Source organism: Trachinotus anak, unplaced genomic scaffold, assembly GCF_046630095.1.
Source record: "Trachinotus anak isolate AG129_WGS33_773 ecotype Australia unplaced genomic scaffold, CSIRO_AGI_Tana_v1 ptg000003l, whole genome shotgun sequence".
Classification (NCBI taxonomy): Eukaryota; Metazoa; Chordata; class Actinopteri; order Carangiformes; family Carangidae; genus Trachinotus; species Trachinotus anak.
Window position 1 is genome coordinate 7,477,188 of NW_027273854.1, and position 16,262 is coordinate 7,493,449.

Consider the following 16,262-nt stretch of genomic DNA (forward strand, 5'->3'; position numbering starts at 1 on the left):
AATATTAACATAGTGGAGCTACTGTATAGTCCAACACACACACACATGCACACACACGCACCAACTGCTGTAAGAGAACGTTGAGTCTATTTAGATATATAGACATGCCTACATTTATAGATTCAGCAAGATTCAAGTGCATGACCCTCACAGGAAGAGTGGTCACTTTAAATTCCCGAGCTTCTGACTGATATTTAGAGTGTACTATGCGACAGCAGCTCAAATCTCTCTTGAAAAAACTGACTATTCTTTATGACTGCAACAGCCTTCATGCTAATGTCACAGGTCAGTAACTGGAACTATCTAAAAACCCCGCAGAGCTCTGTGTGCATTTGTATGTCCTTGTGGTGACGGAGGCCTGAGTTGCCAGATGACAATTAGCAGCTTGTGCTGTACACGGCTCATGCGTGACTTGACACTAACTGTATTTGATTGTAAGCGGCAGTATCATATTTGCTCAGGACGGGGAGATAAAGCTCAGTTGGAATTTGGGTGCGGCAAAAGTTAACATTCACTACAATAGTTTTATTATACCAAATATCCATGATCTTTCTCTCACTGATTAATTCTGTATTCTTGTTTAATTAAGCAGCCCTGCAGGGCCAAAGCCATGTGAGTTGTTCAAATTAAAGCGAAGAGCTTGGTTAAACGGTCCGCACACAGAATACTGAAAACCCATTTCTTCAAAAACTCTCATGTGTAAAAACTTGGCAACCCAGGAAGAAGGCACATCTATGGTTGTTTTCAATAATTTGTATGCCATGGTCAGTATGAGCGTTATGCTTCTGCACAGCATAAAACTGAATGCAGATGAGTTTAGCCTGCTGCTGCGTCACTAACTACTTTTAGATTTTTTGCAAATTCAATCTAAACCAGCCTGTTGACACTGAGGGTCTGCTGGCGCAGTGGTTAGCTCTGTCGCCCCTCAGCAAGACCAAAGTGCTAAAAACTGCAGTTCTTCAAATGACCACTTGAGGCTGGCTACAAAAGTGAGTCAATCCCCATAAACTCCCATGTTAAAATAGTATTTTTTATATAACCCACCCATTTAAATTTTATTAAGGCTTAGAGTCCTGAATAATTGAGGGGGTGCAGCTCTGAGTGACAGACGGATGAGCACCCCCTTGACTCAAAACGGCATGCACTGAAGTCTCGGCTCCAATTGGTGGGTTAGCTGGGAGTTAGGCAGAGTGAGGTACTGGCTAGATGGCAACGGCAGAGCAGCCCACCCTGAGCTTAAAAACTACTCTTTAGAAACGTGTGACTGACATCACAGATGGTACATCCATCTTTATTTTCACCTAATGGCTGACTTGGGCCTTTTTCTTTGTGGAGCTTGATTATTCGCATGTTCTCCCGTACCTGCGAATGTATCCTTTGGGTACTGCAGTTTCCTCCCGCAGTCAAAAGACCAAGGGACCACAGGTTAGATTAACTAGCGACTTTAAATTGCCTACAGATGTGAATGTGAGCTTAGTTTGTCTGTGGCTGTGGTTGAAAAGTCAAGAAAATCACCTAAACCCTTTTTCTTGACCTCAATGGAAAACATTATGACATCAAAGAAAGATGTGAAGAAGAATTTAGAAGGATTTACAAAAAGACAACTTCGGTGATAAGAGAATTAGACTGCATTTACACAACATGAACACATAACACAACACTTGGAGGACAAATACAGTGACAAACTCAGTGCTATAGGCCCAGGATTCAAGTAAGGTTTCCTGTCCAAAACACAATCACACCTCCTACGAAAGAACGTTTTCAGTTTATATGTAAGTAACATTTAATCATCAACCAATCATAGATGGTAACAGCAAAATGTTGAAATAACATAACATGAAAGAAATATACAAGTAGAGAAAGTTGAGCCATTAAAATAATAATTAAATAAAAATAAGGAACTGAGCAAGAGGCCAGAGTAAATCATATTCAGAAAGAAGTATATGGAATTTCTGACTTTTTTTATAGATTTGTGAAATATAGAAAATTCATTTTTTAGTTGCCTACACAGTGTGGGGTATTCAGTGAAACAACATTTATGTGTAAGGTATTTTGTTATGATGATGATATTGTTTACTAGGAATTCAATATGCTTGTTATTCAAGTTTACTCCTAATTGGGTTTGAAAGAGAAGAAATCATCATCAATATTCATGGATTTGGAGCTCAGCCAATCATACAAGTATATCCATACGTTTTTGATCGAATTAAAACAGATGCTCTGTTGTTTCTACATTTACGTGGGTCTGCTGTGGTGAAACTACAATGGTGCAACATATATATATTGAATATTGGTGCTGCAAGGAACTGTGGGACGACCTTATCTTCTTTCCTTTCGCAAACAACGGACCAGTGTATCCTTTGCTAAAGGAGATGAGAAAGGAAGCATTGAAGCTCCTTTCCTCAGCATTGAGAGGATTTGACCGGCTCTTATTGTGCCTGCCACTTTGATACTTCCTGGTCATTCAGGAAGTATCGAGGAACCTTCGTAAGCAAAAAATACTACTCGACCGCAGCCTGTCTCTAAGTGTCAGCCCTGTGATTGACTGGCAAACTAGCCTGGGTGCATCCTGAACCTGTCAGGTGGGATGGGCTTCTGCCCCCCCTCACAACTCTCAAGGATAAGCAAGCATAGCTAAAGGATAATGGATGGAAATTATGCAAATATGAATATCAATAATAAGCAGTGTTCTGCTGATGTGAGATATTTTAACGGCATCCCTGTATTCATTTTGCAAACTGGTAATTTAAAATGAACAAAGTTATTACAAATAATGTACAATATGATATGAGTTCATGAATAAAATCCTGTGTTAATGAGCAGTAATTAACATGTCACACTAATAAGCTTATGAGGGATTTCGCATTGCATCAAAACCTGGATGAAAATTTCAACTGAGAGTGAAGCCGTGCCCGACTCAACTCCCCAGGAATGTGTGTGTGATTGTGTGTAAATTCATACGTGCCTGTGTGAGTGTGTGTGTATGTGTGTGTGCCGTGCTTTTATTGCTTTATAGCTTCAATAACAGCACCTGCAATAATAGCTGAACATGTGCCTGCTGCGTGTGAGTGCACTTCACTTGCCCCCCTCTCACCTTCACAGATGCAGTGGCGTTCAAAAGAGTGAAGCACTTTTAGCCCGAGTTTATCAAAACAATCCTTTTCCCGGTGTCATCTGTCAGAAATCATAGACCAGCTCACAACCTTTAACCCCCCCTCTTTTTATTCAAGCAACTCTGCAGAGCGGTAATGAAAAGTTTTACAGGAACTGAAACAAGTATTTTTCTGAGCACTTTCCAACCTCCACCGATCATACACTTCACAATCTGCTCTGCTTTTTCTCACCGTTACGTGAGCTGGGGAATCATTTAGACAACACAATGTAGGCGGATGTCCTTTTGTCGGTATGCACAGCATCTGTGTGGGCTGCCTGCTGGGCTCAGCTCTCTTATGGATAGGGCACTGGAAGGCCCAGGCTCCCTAGCTGCAGTCAGACAGATGCAGACTGGTGGGCGCCTCATTGCTAACTGCCTGCAGACACTCACACAAGCAGCAGCTAGAAAAACACCCGCTTTGAAATGACTGGAAGAGTGATGTGGTTAAACAGCACATGTGCGCCTCAGTCCGCGTCCCTGGCCTCTGAACCCACCATCAGTCTGTTTACATCCCATAACATGAGTCAGATATTGTGAATGAAAAAAACAAAACTGTGTAGGATGAGCAATGTTTCATCAGGATGTTTGCATATATTATTGCCATTATGGATTTGTTTGTGGTTTGTACTGATTTAGCTTCATAAAACCACACATACAGTACAAAAAGGAATGAAAGTTAAAGGAATAGTTTGTAATTTTGGGAAATGCACCTTTAGACTTTAGAAAGTCAGATGAAAACATTACTATTGCTCTTATATCTGTACGGTAAATATGAAGCTACAGCCAGCAGCCTGTTAGCTTAGCTTAGCATTAAGACTGAGAACAGGAAAAAAAAGTTGTCCCTTGTACAACCCCACGTAAAACTGCATCATGTCATTACTAAACTTGTATTTTTGTAAAGATTAAACAAACAAGTTGTTATATGTTAATAATGCAAAGCAGAGCTCCTGGCTGCTGACGGTAGCTTCATATTTAGCATACAGATATTAAAGTGGTATTGATCTTCTCCTTGGCAAGAAAGTAAACAAACATATTTCCCGAAAAGCAGAATGATTCCTTTACTGCTATGAAATAAAGCCGGTCATTAAAACCCCACAGCACACATTAGCTTGATAAGATACCAACACACTCAAAACTTCCAATGTTTAAATCTAAATCAATTCTTGAGAAGATAAAATACTAGAAAACCTTTACCAGATACTTTTTCTGATAACATCTCTGGTTCAATCAAACTGCATTAAAAGTAGAATATATATTGCTGTGCAACTGAAATATAACAAATTTACATATATATATATATATGTGTGTGTGTGTGTGTGTGTGTGGGTGTGAATAGAATGTGAGTCTGACTGTGTTTTTATGTTTGTATGTTGTGTGTATGTCAAGGAAGAAGTGGGTGGATAAATGGATAAATGGGCGCATGGATAGATGGATGGATAGAGTGTGGTTAAGTAGTGGCCAGTGTAAAACTTAATTTTACACGAACTAAACATTAATGCAAAGCAAATCTTTGTCAGCATGAGCCCCTAATGATGGCTGAATCAGTATTGATGAAAGTGCCATGTAGTTTTTCTGGGAAAATCATTCAAGTGTTATGAATGTATTTTTAGCTCAGAAAGTTAAAGGTGTCAGCAGTTTTTTTTTTTTTTTTTGTACAAACGCAGCATTTTCCTGGAAAATATGGGTGTGACACAAAGTACCAGCTAATATTAGTCAGGCCGCCTTTGTATTAGCTCACATAATTACTACTTAAGAAGATTATAAAGAATGAATGAGCATCATCCTTCACGAGTGAGAGGTTTTCCTCATCTGCATCTCTATTGGTGTACTGTACGTCTGCACTGTCAAGTTGAGATGTTTCTTAAGACATTTCAAATAATGAAAGATGGCATCAGTTCCACAAGATGAATAATTAACTAGTTATTTTTACCTCTCCGGGGCATGAAGCGGCTGCCAGTATGTGTGCAGACAGGTGAGAGGATTGCTGACTGTATAAACGATGGCATTGAGTCAGAGGATCTCATGGTTTCACAGGCATGCAGCCAAGCTTGTTAATAAAAGGTCCTAGTAGGGGTTTGCTCTGCATTCTGAGTACTCTCAAATTTGAATAATTCAAATACAGAGGTATTACGCAGTTTGTCCTACACCCTGTGCTGCTGTTCTCGTATATAAAATCATTATTGGGGAGAAATCTAAGAAAATGTTCCTCGTTGTTTGGGCTCTCAAGAAAGCCCTTCAGTATCTTACTGGCAAGCTTAGTGTCATCACTTGTTGGGAAAGGTTATGTTATGATATTCAAATTAAATCAACCAGAGTAACCTCACTGTACTTGTTGACAATAGACAAATTGAGCCTACGAGGCTGAACAGCTCTCTGAATCATGCATGTAGTGCAATTCTCGCTGGTACTATGTGTAAAATATAGGTACAGCCCTATTTCCTATTTCTTGCCTCCAAGCTAATGGATAGAGAGGAGGTAGTAGGTAAAAACATGTTCAAAGCAGGCACTGAGGCACTTAGCCATTTTTAATTATATATGTCTTACATTCCCCGTCAAAATAACCCCAGTGTGCATTCCCTGTAAGTGTATCAATACGAGATGGACACTATTTACAGACATGGAGCTCCATTCCCTTGGTTGGGGGGGGGGGGGGGGCAACCCTAAACCAAAACCAGAGTAGCTCAGCTGGGAGAGCTGAAAGCACCAGCATCGGGTATTTTCAGCCTTTCTTCCATCTAAACCATAAATAAACCTTGTTCGTTTCAGAGTCACGGGGTACAAGCTGCATGTCACAGCTGTTGGAATAACCCTGTCTCTTTTGTAAGGCTTTTAGTGTAGGTGGTGTGTTTATCCCACCGGTCACGCTGAGGCTGCCACCATGGGGCCTCGGCCCTCCTCTCAGAGTGTTGGCTGATTTTGCCCACGCTCTGCTCTCCGCCGCGAGCTGTCTGTCTCTCCCGGTGCCCAAGCTGTCAAATATCTTCACAGGAAACATTTGGGAGGAGGGGTGGAGAGAGGGGACATCATTTTCACTAAATTACAGAGCAAGTATGACCCTCACACTATTTTTTTTTTTCTTTTTTTTCTACCTTTTGTGGAAATTATGAGGTAAGTCTGACACCTTGACTGCTGGATGATGAGTGTAGACACAGGCGAAGCAGAGAGACAATAAACTTTACCGTGGGTAATACCTTGGCTTAAGCGACATTTCACTACCCCTGCACAGCCACTGATAAGAAGATAAAATCTGAAATTGGTCCTCTTGTCTTAGTGGACAGGTTATTGATATTTCAGCAAGACAAAAGAAGTTTGAAACCAGCTGAACCCAAACCTGTGTGAATGAAAAGAAATCCCTGACGACTGCAAGTCCATTTCAGATGCCATTTGAAACTTTTGGGAACCTATAGCACGAAATATGAGATGATTTATTATCTCAGTTTATCTGTGCTGACTAAATATTTAAATCAATGCAAATGGCACTCCCACAAAGGCTCATGGCTTGGGATCTGTGTCGTAACCTAGTCCCACTCAGTGCTCTACCTAGTGTTTATGCAAATCATTCAGAGTTAGTTTGCTTACTGCAGTCCTTTGGTTAGTGCAGTGCAGGTTAAACCGGTACCTACATGCTTATTTTTCCGTCCTTTTATTGCTCTGATTTGTCCTTCTGTGGCTGCTTGTCATTGTCCACTCAATAGAATTTCAGATGAAGACATTAAAAAGCAAATACGTATATTGTGTATTGCAGTAGTTTTCAGAGTGAGGTCCTTGGGGTCCCCAACAAAAAGGAATAATTTATTCTCAGTGTAATTTCATCCATAAGTAACACAATGACAGAACGTGTGACTATTTTACACTTCATGTAATAAGACATCAAAAAGCAAAAATCTTATCAAAAGGAGCTCTGTGGTCTTATGTGTGTATCAGTTTAGGGGTCCTTGAATAATATGATATATACATAAAAGTATAATATTTCTTGCAGTATTTTTACAGTGAAGACTTCCTCCACCGCTGCTGATAATGCTGTTCAGATGTATATGCCTGCATGACAACATCTTTTTTATGGTTTGTTCAAAAGAAAATATATATCACCATTTAATTCAATGTTATCAGTGGGTCATTGTTTATCGTTTTACCAGGTTCAGGTAACTGTCATTTATTTTATTATGTTCTTGGGTTTATCTTACTTCTGTATCTGTCTTCTTTAAACCGAGATGACATCAGTGTAGATGGGAATAATAGCAGGGAGACATTAATGCCAGGAGCAGTCCCTTCATACTGCTGCAACACTCCATCTGTTTGCCATGTTTGTGTGTTGCTGTGAGGACAATAACACGGTATGTAAGTAGGGCTGTTAAATGGCAACAAGCACTTCTGAGTGCAGCTCCCTATTTCTCCCACATAACATTATCATTGGTGAGGCAGAGCTGCCCGTCCCACTGCTTCACCAGTAAGATGGATCTCCTGCACTTCACTGACAGCACATATTCCATTATATCAACCAGCAGTCACCGTCTCCTCCCCTGAATTACTGCCTGCACTGTTACTTGCCTCAGCACCAAATTGGCTTAGCCAGTAAATGAAGGATTTGAATAATACATTCCACCTATCTGTCTCCTTTTCTTCTCCACCCGGACTGACTGGACTTCATTTAGTGACATTATAATCTCTCCATTTGCAGCAGTTTCTCCAGATTTACATGGGGCATTAGCAGTCTTCTCCAATGCGAAACAAGTCAAAGTCTGATAACAAAAGCAGTCTTGCTGTCATGTTTGTCCCTTTAAAATTCCCTATTAGGCTTAAGTATTTGAAAATTTCAGTTATATGTAGATGCCCTTAAGCTCATTTAAATTTCTAGAACCAGGGGTCTCCTCTGCTCAGTTATTCTCTCGCTACTTATTCTCAAAAAAACCACAGAGTTTGAGACAAACCTGAGCTGATCAAAACCGTTTCTGAGCAGCCTTTACCAAGAATCATACGGTAACATCCATTTTCATTGAAGTTTTAAGGAAGCTTTTATCATTGTTTCTCTAGGACGGATTCCTAAAGTTAATTTAGTATTTTGTTGCACGATAGCTCCGATAGATTCATATCAAACTTAAACAGTCAATATGTAAATATTGGATACGTGTGAGAAAGCTACAGAATAAAGAAAATAAGATGCATATCAATAAGAAGATTGTTTGTTGTTTTGGATGCAATACTCAGACTTTGCTCAGCCATGCGTGAAATAGTGGACTGGAAAATCATGCGTACAATAATTGAGACTAGTGTTTGATTTCAGCATTTGCTGGGGGGAGTGATAAAATGCAGCTTTAAGTATGTGCAGACTATTGTGAAGTGACAAATTCAATGCTGTGCTTCCTTGTTGAGCAAGGACAGTCAGGTTGGAGATAATGCTCAGCTTCAAGTTAAAACCCCTGAAAGCATCAGTTTAACAGGAAATGCGGTAAAGCCTCTCAAATGCAAAGTGACAAGGGGGGGTAAATATTACAATGTAAACAAACATACTTCCACCTCGGATTATATGCAAAGCCTGTTTATCACATATGGTATCCCTTTGTAGCAAAACACAGGCTAGAATTAATTTTTTTCAAAACCCTCAAACCTCCTACATCAATAAATCCAGTAGCAGGGTGACAAGACGTCATGGCATTACACATTATATATTACCTTATATGGTATATACTTACCCTCCACCACATTGTAAATCATTAGTATATCATGAACAAAGGCAGCTCTTTCCATTGGGAATCAAAGCTCATACCTGGACAACATTTGTGCCCTCCAGGTAAATTCAGCTGGGAAGGTTCATTATAAAAGCCCATCCCATCTGCCGCACTCTGAAATGTGCAGAGACCTAGTGTGGCATCTGAATAAAAAATAAACAAAACAAAGAGCCAATTAAAAAAAAATTAAAAATTAAACCTTCTCCAGTGAAATGTTAGGCATGTTAGGATTCAGAATCAAAGCAAAAACATTGGCATTTGTCAGAATTCATGTAGCTTTACCTGCTCATAAGAAGAATAAGACCTTCGGCTGTGACCTGTTCTTCTTTATTCTGCCAGCTGTGGGCACTCATATCTTCCCACCCGTATTTTGTGAATTCAGGGTGGTGTGCAGCGGCGAGCACAGAGGCTTCAGTGTCTGTATGGGGTCACGTTTCAGGCTCGCCCTGGGGTCGTGAAGATATTAGGCAGCATGCTACCACGTGTCTGTCATTCTCAGCGCTGCAGCTGCAGTGCTGTGACTTCCTGAGCCGGCCTGTCTATGTCCACATTTCGCAGCTCCAATGTGACTGCTGCAATGAGACAAGGCATTGCAGCATCTGTGCCAAGTCCTCACACAACCACTTGCTCCCTCTCAGAGAAGAGCATCTGCAGCCTGGCTGCCGCTTCCCGACTTGCTCGGGTCATCCCCCAGACTACGTCATTACAGAGGACATCAGGCTGCACTCTCCATAAATTAAATCTGGGACTGCGTTTACACAGGGACAGACAATCTGGGTTTAACCCTTGAGGCACGGATCAGATTTAGTCACAGTGGCATTTCCTACATTTTTCCAGCTCCTTTTGCACTGATCCCGTTCAAGCAGGGGTTCAATCAGCCTTGCCATAATTCGCATTGCAGGGTCAACCATGTTGTGATCACATCTGTGTGTTTAACCTTCGCATAATTTTGTTGACGCATGAACACCAAGAAGTTGGGCAACGACAAATTCAAATACACCTGCTTTTAAACATATTAATATCGCTTCTTGTTTCTTTTAAGCACCGTCCTCCATCACACTGCCCGGGCGCAGGTGCATATGGGTGGGAATTTGTATTCTGTAGGTTCTTGCATTTAATAATTTATCATTGATATGTATTGATTTACTATCACGGGGACCAAGGCCTGACCTCTTCAGTGAAGTATGGTCTACTTCAATAGCTGCCCTGGCTCCTCCCTTTCCCCACGCCTCCTCTCTTTAACCCTGAAGTGCAAACAATGTGGTATTTTCTAATTTTTTTAAAGGGACTAATTAACATTTCATATTAGCGTGGACACATGCCTGCAAATCTATGCATTAACAAAAACTGAAATTATATGGACTATAGAAGACTAAAGAAGACACATTATTTTTAAAATTAGAACATCACATAGTCACACCAAATAGGATTAAATGGACATATTAACAACTTCTTTTGAATATTTAGGGGCCCCCTGCTGGTCGGACCAATGGACCTTTGTGCTAGGGGAAAAAAAAAAATCATATCTCCTTTCATGCAAGACCAAATTAAACACACCCCCAACCAGACTGTGAAATTGAGCAATTCAGAAGCATTTCCAGCGCGGTGGTGCAGCCCATATTCAGAGGAGGAGGAGGGAGGGGGGGCAGGAAAAGTTTGCTCATAGAGAGGCTGCTCAAGCCCCGAAGCCCATGTGACGTCGCTGACACTTCTCACTCCGACTGTCTTCATTAACGTGACACTATTCCGCTTTTTTCTTCTTCTTCTTCTTTCTTTCTTTCTTTCTCACAAGGCACTGACGACCATGCGTTTTTCACTTCGGCCGCAGGAGTTGCCATAAACCCTCCGGCATCCGTGTTGAACCCGCCACCATTTATAGCCTGGCGGTGACAAACAATCTTATTATGAGATTTAAACTTTGCCTCGGCTAGACAGGAGGATCAACATGCGCTCCTCTCGCACTTATTCCCCGCAGTTTCCCCAACTGATACAGTAGATGCATACCTACCTACCGACCTACCTACCTACCGACCTACCCGCCTCCTGTGACTGTGGTTAAACGCCGGTGTCAGCTCTCGGTGTAATAGACAAAGCCAAGCAGGGCTCCGGGTCTGTTCAGCAGACATAAAGGCGAGCGCTGAGAGGAGCTGAGCCCTGAATTAAATCACTCACCGCTAAATGGATCTTTGAGACTCTCCCTCGACGCAGTCAGCCGCCGCTTTGTGCGCCTTCAAACCGAAAACAGAAAAACTGGGATTCTTTTTTGTTTTTTTTTAATCGTTGCTATTACTTTGATTTTTTTTTTTTTTTTTTTTTTTTTTTTACAATCTAACAGAAACATCTCCCGTCTCTTTGAAAATGACTTGTGTTCGTGGTGACATACTACAGTAAGCTGCCGGCTTTGTATCGGGAAGAGGCTCTTGCTCCGCGATCGTCAAGCAGGTAAGCTGGCACGGTGTTGCTGGATTTTACACTTTCATGTCGCACAGTTTCACGCACAACATATCCTCCACTTTATGCCTTTTGCATTCGCATATAGCTGTAAGTCTTCGGGTGTTGGGCTCTGAGGCGATTTGAATAGCATTGTTCGACTGTTGTGCTTCTGCCAAAAAAAAAAAATAAATAAAAAATCTCACATTACCAAGTGAACACAAACGTTAGAAAACGCGCAGATGAACTTGCAGAAGTCGATGCATTTAGCGTCTGTTTCTGCGAGATGTTTGCAAGCTGACACGACCTGTGAGCGGGACATGAAGGCACTTTTTATCGCCCTGACTGCGATCCAGGTGTATGCGTGTGCTGCAAACAGTCTTTTAAGTTGAAGTTTTATCAGTGTGAACATCCATCTACCTGAACAGCATTTTAGCACACGGTAGGTTTGCGTTCGCTCTGCCCTGATACCGCCTCGGTGAAAGTACAGCGGGCACTTTGCAACTGTAAACCTCCGGTGTGGCACCGTGAGATGTGCCTTCAGCACCGCGGACAGCTCCCCGGCCGCTCCACTGAACCGGCAACGGATCAACTTCATGTTCCCTCTTTCACGCACATGAGACGGACATTAATTCATATGCAAATAAGAACTGCGGGCTAATGAGGTGGCTAGCTATTACTTACGACATCATTTTGATTGAAAAAAAAAAAAAAAAATGCTTTTTTTCTATTACACCACCAGGCCTACCCAGCCTACACTATCACAAAATGACAGCCAGTTTCACCAAACTGCCCATCAAGCTCACAAGACGCTCCACCATATCAAACCTCCCATTAAGTCATGATTCAGACAGTTTAAAGCAGAAATATGAAACGATTAGTGCTTTGCATGGGCAGAAACTATTATGTTGTCATTACACAGGCTTGTGCTTACAGTACAGTGGCCCTGTGCAGTCTCACTCAGATTAGCTGAGGATTTTGCTGCAAGTCTGAGCCATCTGTCTGGGAAATACATACTACAAACTGCACGCCGGACGTGTTGATTTACTTGAATTGCACAAGGCTTCATATGGATTGATTTCTTTTTCTTCTTCTTTCTTTTTTTTTTTTTTTTTTAAGTCAGCACTGTCTTCATTTCCAAAGATGTTTAGCCAGCTCTGAAGTGTTTCACGCATATGAAGGCTGCCTGAATTCCCTGTGAGAGGAAGAGGAGAGGAGGTGGTGGTGGTGGTGGTGGTAGAGGTTGGGTGGGTGGGCGGAGGGGGGAGGGGAGAGGGGGTGGGGGGGCAATCTGTAGTCCAAAGCATAGGGGTTGAAAAATGCTGAAACAATGCCAGGTTTAATATAACCTACACCTGCGGTCAGAGCCAAAGAAATGACAAGCCTATAGGAACAATTCTGTGGCTTTCCACTCAGCTGCACTATGGACGTAGGTGTAGGAGTGCTGTATCATCTCTGTTCTGGCTAAATAATGTGTTACTGCCTTGATGACATTTAAAGCGGGAAAGCATTTAAAATGTAAAGCCCAAACAATCTGTCTCACGCTGCAAAACTGCAAGTATTCTGTTAATTGTCAGCAGTAGCCCTCGCTCCAGTCATTTCCAGACAGAAGATCAGCCCCAGCTCAGCCTTTTACCATCAGTGTGAATCACTATCTTCCAACTTTTAATGTCTACAGTTATGACTGTTTGAAAACATCCTCGTTTTGCTGCTGCTGCTAAAGCTGTCTCTTGCATTAGCCTTCACATCTCCCTTTTCCTGTCCCCGTCTCCCTTATCTTGATTATGCAGCTGGATGATTGAGTCAGCTTTTTTGTATGCAAGTTGCCTTAGCTTGGTTCTTTGTGGAGGAGTGAGAGAGAGAGGGAGAGAAAGAGAGAGAGAAGGAGATCGTGCTGAGGATACTGAGAGAGAATTACAGCTTCTCATGACGGCGAGGAGTGGAAAAGACGAGGCCGTCCTGTACGATAAATTGCTGTTTGAGAGAGACAGATATCCTGGAGGGGGGACAGCGGTTTTGAAAATGTGACCAACCTTTCTAAATGGAAATGGCAGCGCTTATTACAGTTTTCCACAGCTCTATACTGTGTATGATTTAAATTGAAGCATCCAAAACTCTTTGTTACCAAGTCTCTCTGATATAAATCTATTGTCTGACTTGAAGGAGATTGCAACTCATTTACTCACGTTATACTGTGAGTGGACACATATTTATGTAGGGTTATGCAGAGGACTGTACAAAACACGATGTACAGTTTTAAACACACAAATCCTTAAAACGAAACAGTGACATCCCAAGTTTCATCCGATATCACTGCCCTCATTCTCTCCCCATGTTTCCTGTTGCGTTCTACAACAAACTAAGGACATAAAATCATCTTTTAATCAATCCTGCATCAGCAATTCAGGACAGATACAGTCAGTGGAAAGTACTCATAGGTGGATATGGGGATGCTGAGGTTTAGTTGTAACTTATAAAGATGTGGTTTACTGTAGCAGAGTTTAAAAAAAGCAAAAAAACATCCCACATGCAATGTAAATATGTTTATTTTCTTGCACTAATGTCATGTTGTTGAAAAGTTGCCGAGGCTTGGCCAACCGCACAATCAAGCAGCGATGCTCTGGTTGTCTGGTTAACAATGTGTAAAGTGTAATCAAAGGGACCAGTCAGGGTTTGCAGACAGAGCTGTGAAACATATGGTACAACAGCATGGCATTATTTCAGTTGCACAGCTCTCCACAACCGTAAAAATTCAAACGGCAAGATGCTGTGCTGCGAGTAGTGTGTGGCATTTTACAAGAGCTGTTGCACCACCTCACTCTGAAGTGTCCCATGTGACGCTCAGCTGTTTTTTAAAAAAAAAAAAAAAAAAGGGGGAAGAATGGGCTGTTTTTTTCTGAGTAGTGAAGAATGGTAAGGTCATGAAATTAGTCACAGGGGGGAAACAAAAGAGAAGAAGAGAAAAACATAATTTCTTCCATAGTAAGTGCTGAATGTCTGGTCTGAAGAGTGAAAAAAGCCCATATAAAGTAGTTTAGTTGTAGCTACACACTTATTTTTTCAAATTTCTTCAACAATATCCACTGAATGTATTTACAATCTCTAATTACCTCTCCATAAATACGAGTTTTCACTGATAGTGGCCTCCATTCCTGCGCTGGATTTAAACTGTGTGATGCACAGGAAATGATGCACGCATGTAATCCAGCATTACTGCTTTTCATGTCATCTCATTAATAACAGTGCCACTGTTCACTGGGTTGAGTTAAGATACTGGCACTCTTTCAAATCAAACGCATTCAACGGGCAAAACACGGACTGGCTTTTTGTTCCGAAGCACTCATTAAGAAACCAAGCTGAAATGATTTTTGACTGAATTCTTCATTAAAACAGCACAAGTTTGTTTCTCTGCACTGTCAACAGATGCAGTTATTCTTCTGTGGTGCGAATGCAAAATTATAGCTGCTCAACAAGGACTGAGCTGCACTTACTGTTATCACTTGTAACCACAAGTAACGGTCACCAAAGCAAGCCTGTCTGACATCTTAAGGATCCCAACTTACATGAAAATATTACATAACAACAGACCTGATGTGTTATATCATCAAATTTTAATAGGAGGGAGCTTTGACTCATCAGTCATAAAATGTTAGCCTTCATTGGTTTGTTTGTTTGACGGTGTAGTTTGCCAGCCACAATTATCAGCCACTTATCCTAGTTTTAGCAAAGGATGCATTATAACCGTAGGAAAAACACTTCGCTTTAAATCTTTATTTCTCAACATTTCAAATGTGGTTTTGTAGTGGGCAGACTAGTGAAGAGTGCTTAGTGATGAAGGACATGGCCATCAATGACGCTGTCAGAGCTGCACCTCAGGACAAGAGACATGAAAAGGAAATGTTATTGACAGTAAATTAACATTCAGGAAAGAAAGGCAGTTTGTTGCAGATTTCCAATATCTAATAAAGGCTGTAACGAGCAGATAAGACTGAAAATACAAAAACTGCTGCTGCAAAAACGCAGCTGCCCTCGGGCACATTTTATGCAGCCGTTGGGCTGCAAAACAAAGATGCACCTTTGCTGAGATGACATCTCATAGAATGCATGCAAAAAACCATTAGTGCACTTCACCTTGAATCAGCAGCTCATGAGTTATTATCTGCACATTGTGTTCACAGAGCTGTGGCCAGGTCCCATCTCAGGAAAGAATGCAGTTTACTCAGGGGTGTTCATTGAAAGTGGCAGTGATGGCCCTTTGGATTCCAGGCGCGTTTCAAGGAAAAAAAAAAAAAAAACAAGGATGGTAGGTGTAGCCATTATTGCTGTGTACTTCAATTTTTTTCTTCTTACATTATATGTGCTGATTGCAGTTGAGTAGAAAATGAGATGACTGCCACTTGCAGAGATTTTTACGTATTCCCTGAAAAACCGATCGGCCCTGAGAAATAAGGAGTAGCTGAAGACAAGCTAGAATGAGCTACGGCACCACTGACAGATTGTGGGGATCAACCCAAAGATGTAGGGATTCACTTGAGTGTGTGAATCAGTCATAATTAATTTAGAAGTGCAGAAAAATTAATCCATCCGAGAGTGCCGGAACTGTTTCTGTGTAGTTTCCCCAGCCACCTGCTGGCTGCCTGATGATAGTCGAAAACCTTTAGTAAACAAGCATCATGAAATGGCAGAGTCAGTCGTATTGAACATGGCTCTGTCTCTTCTCAGCAAAGTAATTAGATGCTGAGATGCAGAAATACCGTGGCAATGTATCTGCAGGCACCTGCTCTACTTGATGAATACCCTGCACATAAGAGCCCATTAAAGTTGGTGATACATAACGGTTCTGTCAAAGCTCACTTCAGAAAGCAGGATTTTCTTTTATGTGTGTGTGTGTGTGTGTCAGACGCTCCCGACCACCTTCAGGAAATTCATGCTTTTTGTAACATTAGATTACG

At 41.4% G+C, this 16,262-nt stretch overlaps 1 protein-coding gene and 1 long non-coding RNA gene across 2 annotated transcripts in view; one reads left to right on the plus strand and one right to left on the minus strand.

The window, feature by feature from the left end:
* The first annotated feature begins 6,149 nt into the window (after positions 1 to 6,149).
* The window catches only part of elfn1a (extracellular leucine-rich repeat and fibronectin type III domain containing 1a), a 75,822-nt gene continuing 65,709 nt past the window's right edge, over positions 6,150 to 16,262 (plus strand). The window contains exon 1 of the mRNA XM_071471005.1: positions 6,150 to 11,322. The gene's annotated coding sequence lies outside the window, so the exon portion shown is untranslated. The remainder of the gene's footprint in view (positions 11,323 to 16,262) is intronic.
* The window catches only part of LOC139614046 (uncharacterized), a 127,466-nt gene continuing 126,088 nt past the window's right edge, over positions 14,885 to 16,262 (minus strand). Inside the window, exons 4-5 of the long non-coding RNA XR_011686886.1 lie at positions 15,442 to 15,563; positions 14,885 to 15,175 (exon numbers count right to left, since the gene is read on the minus strand). This is a non-coding gene — a long non-coding RNA (uncharacterized lncRNA). The remainder of the gene's footprint in view (positions 15,176 to 15,441; positions 15,564 to 16,262) is intronic.